The sequence below is a fragment of the Alosa pseudoharengus genome, unplaced genomic scaffold (genome assembly GCF_046254945.1).
Source record: "Alosa pseudoharengus isolate Yale_2024_CS ecotype anadromous, Long Island Sound unplaced genomic scaffold, YU_APseudo_1.1 YU_APseudo_1.1_scf_42, whole genome shotgun sequence".
NCBI lineage: Eukaryota > Metazoa > Chordata > Actinopteri > Clupeiformes > Clupeidae > Alosa > Alosa pseudoharengus.
In genome coordinates, this window is record NW_027468784.1 from 216,038 (window position 1) to 225,663 (window position 9,626).

The 9,626-nt window shown below is 42.8% G+C and overlaps 1 pseudogene; it reads right to left on the reverse strand.

Annotated features, from left to right (window-relative positions):
- Window positions 1–903: 903 nt before the first annotated feature.
- LOC143103448 (protein NLRC3-like) lies at window positions 904–6,861 on the reverse strand (annotated as a pseudogene).
- Between the last annotated feature and the right edge of the window lie 2,765 nt (window positions 6,862–9,626).

Below are 9,626 nucleotides of genomic sequence, written 5' to 3' on the forward strand. Positions count from 1 at the left end.
AACACACTCATCATCAGACATGTACTGAACATGGCCGCCATATTGGAGAGGGCAACACACTCATCATCAGACATGTACAACCCTGAACATGGCCGCCATATTGGAGAGGGCAACACACTCATCATCAGACATGTACAACCCTGAACATGGCCGCCATATTGGAGAGGGCAACACACTCATCATCAGACATGTACTGAACATGGCCGCCATATTGGAGAGAGCAACACACTCATCATCAGACATGTACTGAACATGGCCGCCATATTGGAGAGGGCAACACACTCATCATCAGACATGTACAACCCTGAACATGGCCGCCATCTTGGAGAGGGCAACACACTCATCATCAGACATGTACAACCCTGAACATGGCCGCCATCTTGGAGAGGGCAACACACTCATCATCAGACATGTACAACCCTGAACATGGCCGCCATCTTGGAGAGGGCAACACACTCATCATCAGACATGTACAACCCTGAACATGGCCGCCATCTTGGAGAGGGCAACACACTCATCATCAGACATGTACTGAACATGGCCGCCATATTGGAGAGGGCAACACACTCATCATCAGACATGTACAACATTTGTCTTTACATCACTCATAACTCAACATAACGAAACATAATTCAATTTGGGAAGAAAGAAAGAAAGAAAGAAAGGAAGAAAGAAAGAAAGGGGCAGAAAAGTAAGACGATGTCAGTCAGAAAAGAGGAGGTTGGACAGAGAGGAGGGCAAGAAAAGGGAGAGAGAGGGGTGTTGGTGAATAATGGATGGATGAGTAAAAGCAGAGGAACATACTGTAGAGGAGACAAAGAGAGAGAGAGATGACAGAAACTAAAAGACAGGCATGTTGGGTCTCATGTTCTACAGACCGGAGTGACATGTTTAGATATTTACTCACTTTAGTGTCTCCAGGTTACAGTGTGGGTCCTTCACTAGAGCACAGAGCGCCTCTACAGCTGATGCACTCATCTGGGGATTGTAGTTCAGGTACAGCCGTCTGAGATTTGAGGAGGGAGACTTCAGTGCAGTGGCCAGATAGGAACAGCTCTTATCAGTCAAATTACAGTTAAACAGTCTGAAACAGAGTTAAACATCTGAATATTAATCACCAATCCTCTACTCTCTCTCTCTCTTTCAATTCAATTCAATTCAAGAATGCTTTATTGGCATGACAATAAACTGCTCACTTATATTGCCAAAACAGTTATACAATAAATCTGAACACATACATGTCAGTAGATTTTCATAAGAATAAAAATAAATAGGTAAAATGAAATGTAGTGTATGATGTAGTGTGTGTGTGTGTGTGTGTGTGTGTGTGTGTGTGTGAGTGTGTCTGTGTGTGTGTGTGTGTTTATTTGTCGATATAGGTCACTCATTGTCCCTCAGATTGTGGCATGTTGATACATATTGGGCAGCAAGATATGCTTTATCTCCTTCTCCTAAGAGTATCTCTAATTTTGATATGTCATTAAGTTCATTGAAATTAGGAAATTATTTAGTTAAATTTGTTGAAGAAAAGGTTTGATTGTGTTTGATTGAAGGATGTACATTGTAGGAGGAAGTGCATCTCTGTCTCGACCTCACCTGTCATGCAGTAACCACATATTCTGTGTTCTTTTGGTTGCCATGATTTTCTGAGTCTTCCTTGTTCGATTTCCAATTTGAGGTCACTTAGCCTGTACTTGGTAAGGGTCAGTCTCTGTTTTCTATCTCTGACAGTATTAAGATATTCTGCTAATTTATATTCTCGGTTTAGGGCCAGATAGCATTGTAATCTGCTTTGATTTTTAGTTTCTTCTTTCCAATATTCCAAATAGGCTTCTTTACATTGTTTCATAATTTGGTTTACTCTGATTGGTTTTTGGAAAACAGTGTTGTTGTGAGACTGATCAGAGTGGGTGTGTGGCAAGGCAGTTAGTCTCTGCAACAACTGATGTAGGGGACTTTTTTCTGGGTTCAGCTCTTGGGTTTGGAGGGCTTTAGAATGAAGGGTGTCTTGTGGGCTGGATTTAAGGTGATTCAGAAAATTGAGTGCTCTTTTGTTGATGTTAATGATTAGTGGGTGTCTACCTAATTCTGCTCTACATGCATTTGTTGGTGTTTTTCTCTGTACTTGTAGAATGTATCTGCAGAACTCAGCATGTAGGGATTCTATTGTGTGTTTGTCCCAGTGAGTATAGCTATGATGACTCTCTCTCTCTGTCTCGGTCTCTCTCTCACACTCACACACACACACACACACACACACACACACACACACACACACACACACACCTTTGCATACTTCATGAAATTAAGTTACTTACTGTAGTTCCTCCAGTGTGCAGTTTTGATGACAAAGAGCAGAACATAGAAGTTCCACTCCTGAGTCCAGCAGCTCATTCTCACTCAGTTCCAGCTGTCTGAGACTTGAAGAGTGTGAGGTCAGTGCAGAGGCTAGATAGGAACAGCTCTTATCGGTCAGATTACAGTTATCCAGCCTGAAACAGAGTTAAACATCTGAATATTAATCCCCAATCCTCTACTCTCTCTCTCACACACACACTCTCATCCCCTCTCAAACCTTTAAGACCACCATGTCCTATCAGGCCATAATGGACTGCACAGACCACCCCCTGCACAGGGAGTCACCACGTCCTATAAAGGCTCAGGCCATATTGGACTGCACTGACCACCCCCTGCAGAGAATGTGCTTCAAGAAGAGGATACAGGGTCCCCACCCACAGGACTAATCACATATGACCCTCTAACTGGGAAACACAGGGCCTTGAGAACATAGGACCCTCTAACTGGGAAACATAGGGCCTTGAGAACATAGGACTCTCTTGGGGCAGCCGTGGCCTGCTGGTTAGCGCTTCGGACTTGTTACTGGAGGGTTGCCGGTTCTGACCCCGACAGGTAGGAACGGCTGAAGTGCCCTTGAGCAAGGCACCTAACCCCTCACTACTCCCCGAGCGCCGCTGTAGCAGGCAGCTCACTGCTCCGGGATTAGTGTGTGCTTCACCTCACTGTGTGTTCACTGTGTGCTGAGTGTGTTTCACTAATTCACAGATTGGAATAAATGCAGCCAAATTTCCCTCACGGGATCAAAAGAGTTAATATACTTATACTTATACTCTAACTGGGAAACATAGGGCCTTGAGAACATAGGCCCCTCTAACTGGGAACATATGACCCTCTAACTGGGAACATAGGATCCTCTAACTGGGAACAAAGGATTCTCTAACTGGGAAACATAGGACCCTGGGAACATAGGACCCTCTAACTGGGAAACGTAGGACCCTCTAACTGGGAACATAGGGCCTTGGGAACATAGGATTCTTTTTCATGCACACAGCAGGTCTTACACCATCTCCTCTGAGCTACTACACCCTGTAGTACAGCAGGTCTAACACCATCTCCTCTGAGCTACTACACCCTGTAGTACAGCAGGTCTAACACCATCTCCTCTACTACACCCTGTAGTACAGCAGGTCTAACACCATCTCCTCTGAGCTACTACACCCTGTAGTACAGCAGGTCTAACACCATCTCCTCTGACCTACTACACCCTGTAGTACAGCAGGTCTAACACCATCTCCTCTACTACACCCTGTAGTACAGCAGGTCTAACACCATCTCCTCTGAGCTTGGCTGTCCCTGTGCTTGTAGATCTTTTTTCATGGTCTCTAACTTGTTCACCCGGTGCACTTATGAATGCTAGCAGCCGCCGAATCACCTCACACCCCCTGAGAGTTAGTGAGCTCCAGGTGTCTTTCCCTACATCTTAGCAGGGCTTTTACTCAGCCTGGGAGAAACACCATCTGAATCACAACCCCACTACTAACACACACCGCCGCTACCACCACACACACACAGTGTGTTACTTACTCAGCTGATGTGGATGTTGTGATCACTGGCAGCAACTTCTGAAGAACTTCATCTGGACTGAAGAGTTCAGTCTGATCTTCCTCTGGTGTCTTTAGAATCAGAGGATCAGAATTCAGAATTAGAATCAGAATTTATTTGTCACTGAACAAGTTTGACAAAATGAAAAGCTCTGTGATTTAAAATGCATATGCAACATAAAAAGGATACAACAAGGCTTGAAGCCGACATGCCACATTCATGCATGGAACCTAAAGCATACTTATGGTGACATGGGTGTGAAATGTCTGTTGTAGCGGTCAGCCAGATGCCAACCTTTATGTACTTCTGCAGGCCAAACTCATCCAGCTTCTCTTCTGCCATCTGAAAACACAATCTCTTAGTCTCCCGATCTCCTGCTAAGAGCATCTCTACATGCAGTGTTCCTAAGCTCCATTTGTTCATGTGTTCCACTACAGCATGGTGATTCAGCTCATTCAGACAGTAGAACAGGTTGATCCTTCTGCCTGAATCATCTTCATCTCTGATCTTCTGTTTGACATGCTGGACTGTTTGCTCTGAGCTATCTGATTGGCTACTGCTCTGTGGCAGTAGGTGCTTTAATAGATTCTGATTGGACTCCAGTGAGAGGCCCAGAAGGAAGCGGAGGAAAAGGTCCAGGTGTCCATTCTTACTCTGTAAGGCCAGGTCCACTGCAGTCTTGTGTAGGTCATGAAGTGTTGCAGCTCTGAACAGAGCAGAGAGCTGAGAGGTTTGCTGTTGGTCAGGCATGTTTCTCTGTCTGTTGCTGAAGCAGAGGAACACATACAGAGCTGCAAGAAACTCCTGGATGCTCAGATGCACAAAGCTGAACACCTTCCCCTGGTACAGCCCAGCCTCCTCTCTGAAGATCTGAGTACACACTCCTGAGTACACTGATGCTTCTGTGACATCAATGCCACATTCTCTCAGGTCTTCCTCATAGATGATCAGATTGCCTTTCTCCAGCTGTTGGAAAGCCAGTTTCCCCAGTTTGAAAATCACCTCTTCATCTGTCTCCTTTCTCTCTGTGAACTTGATTTTTTTATGCCTGTCTGAATGACCAGGAAGTGTGTGTACATTTGAGTCAGAGTCCTTGGCATTTCTACTTTGTCTGATTCTCTTGATGTTTTCTCTACAACAGTGGCTGAAATCCAGCAGAAGACTGGAATGTGGCACATGATGTAGAGGCTCCTGGATGACTTCAGGTGTGTGATGGTTCTGCTAGCCAGGTTCTCATCACTGATTCTGTTCCTGAAGTACTCATCTTTCTGTGGGTCATTGAATCCCCTTATTTCTGTCACCTGGTCCACACACTCAGGAGGGATCTGATTGGCTGCTGCTGGTCGGGTGGTGATCCAGAGGAGAGCAGAAGGAAGCAGATCCCCCTTGATGAGGTTTGTCAGCAGCACGTCCACTGAGGCTGGCTCTGTCACATCACAACACTTCGGATTGGAGCAGAAATCTAGAGGAAGTCGACACTCATCCAGACCATCAAAGATGAACATGACTTTGTGCACTGAACCGGTGAAGAATCTGGGATCTTTGATTTCTGGGATAAACTGCTGAATAAGATCCACCAGACTGAGTTTCTTCTCCCTCATCAGGTTCAGCTCCCGGAAAGGAAGATAAAATATGAAGTGGACATCCTGATTGGCTTTTCCTTCAGCCCAGTCTAAAGTGAACTTCTGCACTGAGACTGTTTTTCCAATGCCAGCCACTCCCTTTGTCTGCACTGTTCTGATGGGTTTGTCTTTGTCAGATAAGGGTGTAAAGATGTCACTGCATTTGATTGGTCTGCCTCGTGCTGCTTCTCTCCAGGATGCCCTCTCTATCTGTCTGACCTCATGCTCATCATTGACCTCTCCTCTTCCCCCCTCTGTGATGTAGAGGTCTGTGTAGATCTCATGGAGGATTCTGGTGTCTCCCTGCTGTGCGATTCCCTCAATCAGGCACTGAAACTTCTGCTGCAGGTGGGATTTGTGGATCTGCTGATATCTGTGTGTGAAAACCAACACATGATTTAAGACTAAATCCAAGTCTGGTGTGGCCTGCACATCTAGCCGAAATATGCAGATGTGTTTGTGTGTGTGTGTGGGTGTGTGTGGCAGGCTTGTGCAAAATTCCGAATTTTAGAATGGGTCTCCGTTCAATTCATGAATTGGAATTTGAATTGAATTGGCCTCGCCCCACAGGAAGTTGAATTTGAATTGGAATTGGAATTACAGGAAGTGGAATTAAATTCATGGCAATTCAAAACAATTCCACAGTCACACAACAAAAAGAATGTGTTGAATCTCACATACATTCAGTTTTGGGAAGGTTACTTTGCACTGTAAAATGTAATAGCTATTCTTACTTAAAATGTTTAGTTAGCATAACTCAGTTTTTGTCTTTTGTTGATTATGTTTATTTTACCTTTTGAAATTACTTGCCTAAAATGAGTGTAATTTAATGTTGAGGTGGAAAAGTAAACATGATCATTTAAATCAAGTAAACTATACTTGAATCGCTGAAGTTTTGCTACACTGTGAAGTTAGTTAGTTAACCTTACTTAACCTTTTAACCTTAGTTTAAAAAAATATGCCTTGAAATTACAGACTAATGTGGAATAGGAATCGCAAGTTGTGCAGTCACAGTCACGGTTATACTGTTGTTGTGTAATTTATGTTGACGCATCACACCATCAAGACTACCCAACAACATGTTACAAGAACATCAACAACATGTTACAGTGTTTTACTACACTTTGAGTGTTTTACTACACTTTGAGAGTTTTACTACACTTTGAGAGTTTTACTACACTTGTTTTACTACACTTTGAGTGTTTTACTACACTTTGAGAGTTTTACTACACTTTGAGAGTACTGCACAGTGAAGGGGGAACCTCCATAGACATAATATACATAGACACCGCATCGACCGCTACTCCTTACTAGTGCTGACGAGATTTGGAGCCGCCATCTTGGACCGGTCATCCACTCCACTCAGTGTAATCTGTTTGGCCGGTGAGATGAGCTGTCAGCGCACTTAATTAATCATATCTCACTGAATACCGAACAGATTCTCACGCGTTTTTTTTTGCTGCAAAGGTCATACATGTAGCTATGATACAGGACACATGATTTACCGTATTTTAATATTCATAGTGGGTTTAACAGTAATAGAATATTCTGATATATGATATAAAGTGACCTGAAGTCCGATATGAAAACTGGGAACATAAACCATGTTTGACAGCATAGACAAAACTAGTTTGATACAAGTTTAATGAGTTAAATATAGTTCACAGTTGACAGAAAAGTTCCATCAACAGCATTATTCACAGTCCACAGAAAGGTTCCATAAACATTTAAGTGAGATCAGTGCCATTCAGACATCTGAGGGGTATTCCAAGTAGGCCTATGTGGTTTAGTGACAAACTTGGGTAAATTGACTCAGAATAAGTTGTAAACCTCCCAGTAGAAAAGCTGTATGATACAGGAAACATGGTTGTGTGTATTTTAATATTTATAGTGGGCTTAACAGTAATAGAATATTCTGATATATGATATACGTATTATAAAGTGATGACATCCAATATAAAAACTGGGAACATAACTAATCCACGTTTGAAAGCATAGACAAAAACTGGTTTGATACAAGTTTTAATGAGTTAAATTTACAGAAAAAAATCCATTAACATTTTCAGTTCAGTGCCATCAAAAATAAAGTGATGAACAGGCATTGGTGTGGCATAAAGGAAATGGAGTAACTGGGATCAGCCCCGTTCATTGCAATCAGTAAAGAATCAGGGAGTGTCTTCACAGGCTTAGTGAGACAGAGGTTACCGTCATGCAGTTGGTTCTATGATTTCGACAACTGGTGCATGTCATTTTGTATGTTCCCACCTTGCTAAAATTGCTTGGGTACACTTTGGCTGAGAACAAAAGTGCTTCAGACAGCAGGTGGGCAAATAAGATGGCAGTACATAGTGAAACTGGGTAAACTCCATAAAAGAGGACTGAGTCATCCAGACGATAGGAAAATGGGACACAGAGTGGCGAATGCAGGTGATGAAGGTGGAGCTCAAACACAATAAATCAAACATTCAGTCACAGTGTAGCAGATGCCCTGCAGTACTGCAATGAAGAGCTGCACCTTCCTCAGTTCCAGGGGTGTGAGGAGACCGTTCAGTTCATTCACAGTCTTCTTGAGCAAGGCAGTTGTTCTGGGGAGATACAAAATAATAAATAAATAAATGAAAAGGAATTTGAGAGGCATCTTATTCTTGTTAGGGTAAATGACGTGAATAATACAGTGTTGGGCAAGCTACTTCGAAATTGTAGTGAGCTAAACTATCAGTTACTCTGCCATGAATAAAACATTACACAAAACTACCACCCAGTCAAATGTATTAGTAGCCTAACACAAACACAGCAGTAGGCTAGTTCACTACATAGGAAGCTACTTTAAATTGTGCTAATTTCACATGACAAGAAAAGTGTAGCTTGTCTGGCTAAGCTACTTGATAAATAAAGAAGTTGAGCTATTGAAAAGTTACTTTATTCAGGAAATAGTGAAGCTAGGCTACCACCAACACACTTAGGCTACAAGTAGCAGCTAGCGATTGCCCAATAATAGGCTAGTCTGTGCCACTTGTGTAAAATTCGCCGGCCAAATCTAGTATGATTTATTTCTACAATAGCCTTTTTGTGTCAGTTGTAATCTAAGTCAGTGTTATGGAATATGACTTATCAAGTCTCAGTTCATAGCCGGGTGAACACCGAGTAAACATAGCCTAGGTAGATGGCTACGATTTTCATACAGTAGCCTAATATCAAAGATTGCTCCTTCTCAGCTCTCTGGTAATATTCTATTCACAAAATACAACCAATAGTACGGTTATGTTAAATCTTACTTGTGAAAAGTAAATCCCCCGAATATGGTCCGCCGATTTGAGAAGGAACATGCTGCACAGTGCTGTCATCTTGTGTCTTCTGCTGCAACGCAACGAGGAGTATGACCGGTCCAAGATGGCGGCCGCATTTCTTGTTTCCAGCAGCCAATGCGGCGTCTATATTATGTCTATGGGAACCTCACTAAGCGGGGGGGGGGGGGGTTCTTCTCCTGACCAGAGAGGGGCCATTTAATGGGCAGCCACTTACACCACCATTTACAGCAGCAACATACGTTTCCGAGGAGATTCTCCCATGAAAGCACTAATCAAACTCACATTTACTCAGCATCAGTAATTAAGCAGAGACAGGGTGCCCGTATGTATGGTTTACGGTTACAGATATGTGTGTCTACAACTTTGTTAGCGCTAGTTCTACTCACAGGATTAGTGCGTTTTGGATACCGGTAGTCATCTACTTGATGGGGTGATGTATCAACATAAATTACACATAAATTACACAACAACAGTATAGCCTTTAGCGTCACTGTCACTTTGTTATTGTAACTTAAGATTGAATTTCAGTAAATATTAATATGTGATCCCTTTAAAAAATAATGTAGGCTGGGCTGTGGCATTCTGGAAATGCATTGTGGGAAATGTTATATTAGTTAGCTGAACTGGGACATTAGTTAGCACAACTTCAATACACATGTTGTGTTTAATAAGCATACAGTATAGTTTACTTGTAATGACCAAGTTAGTCGAAATAGGCAGGGTGCGATTTGTAGGGGGGGATGGTGAGGATTTCCCACCCTCTGGTTTTCCTATCCCTACCTCTGCTAAATTTTTA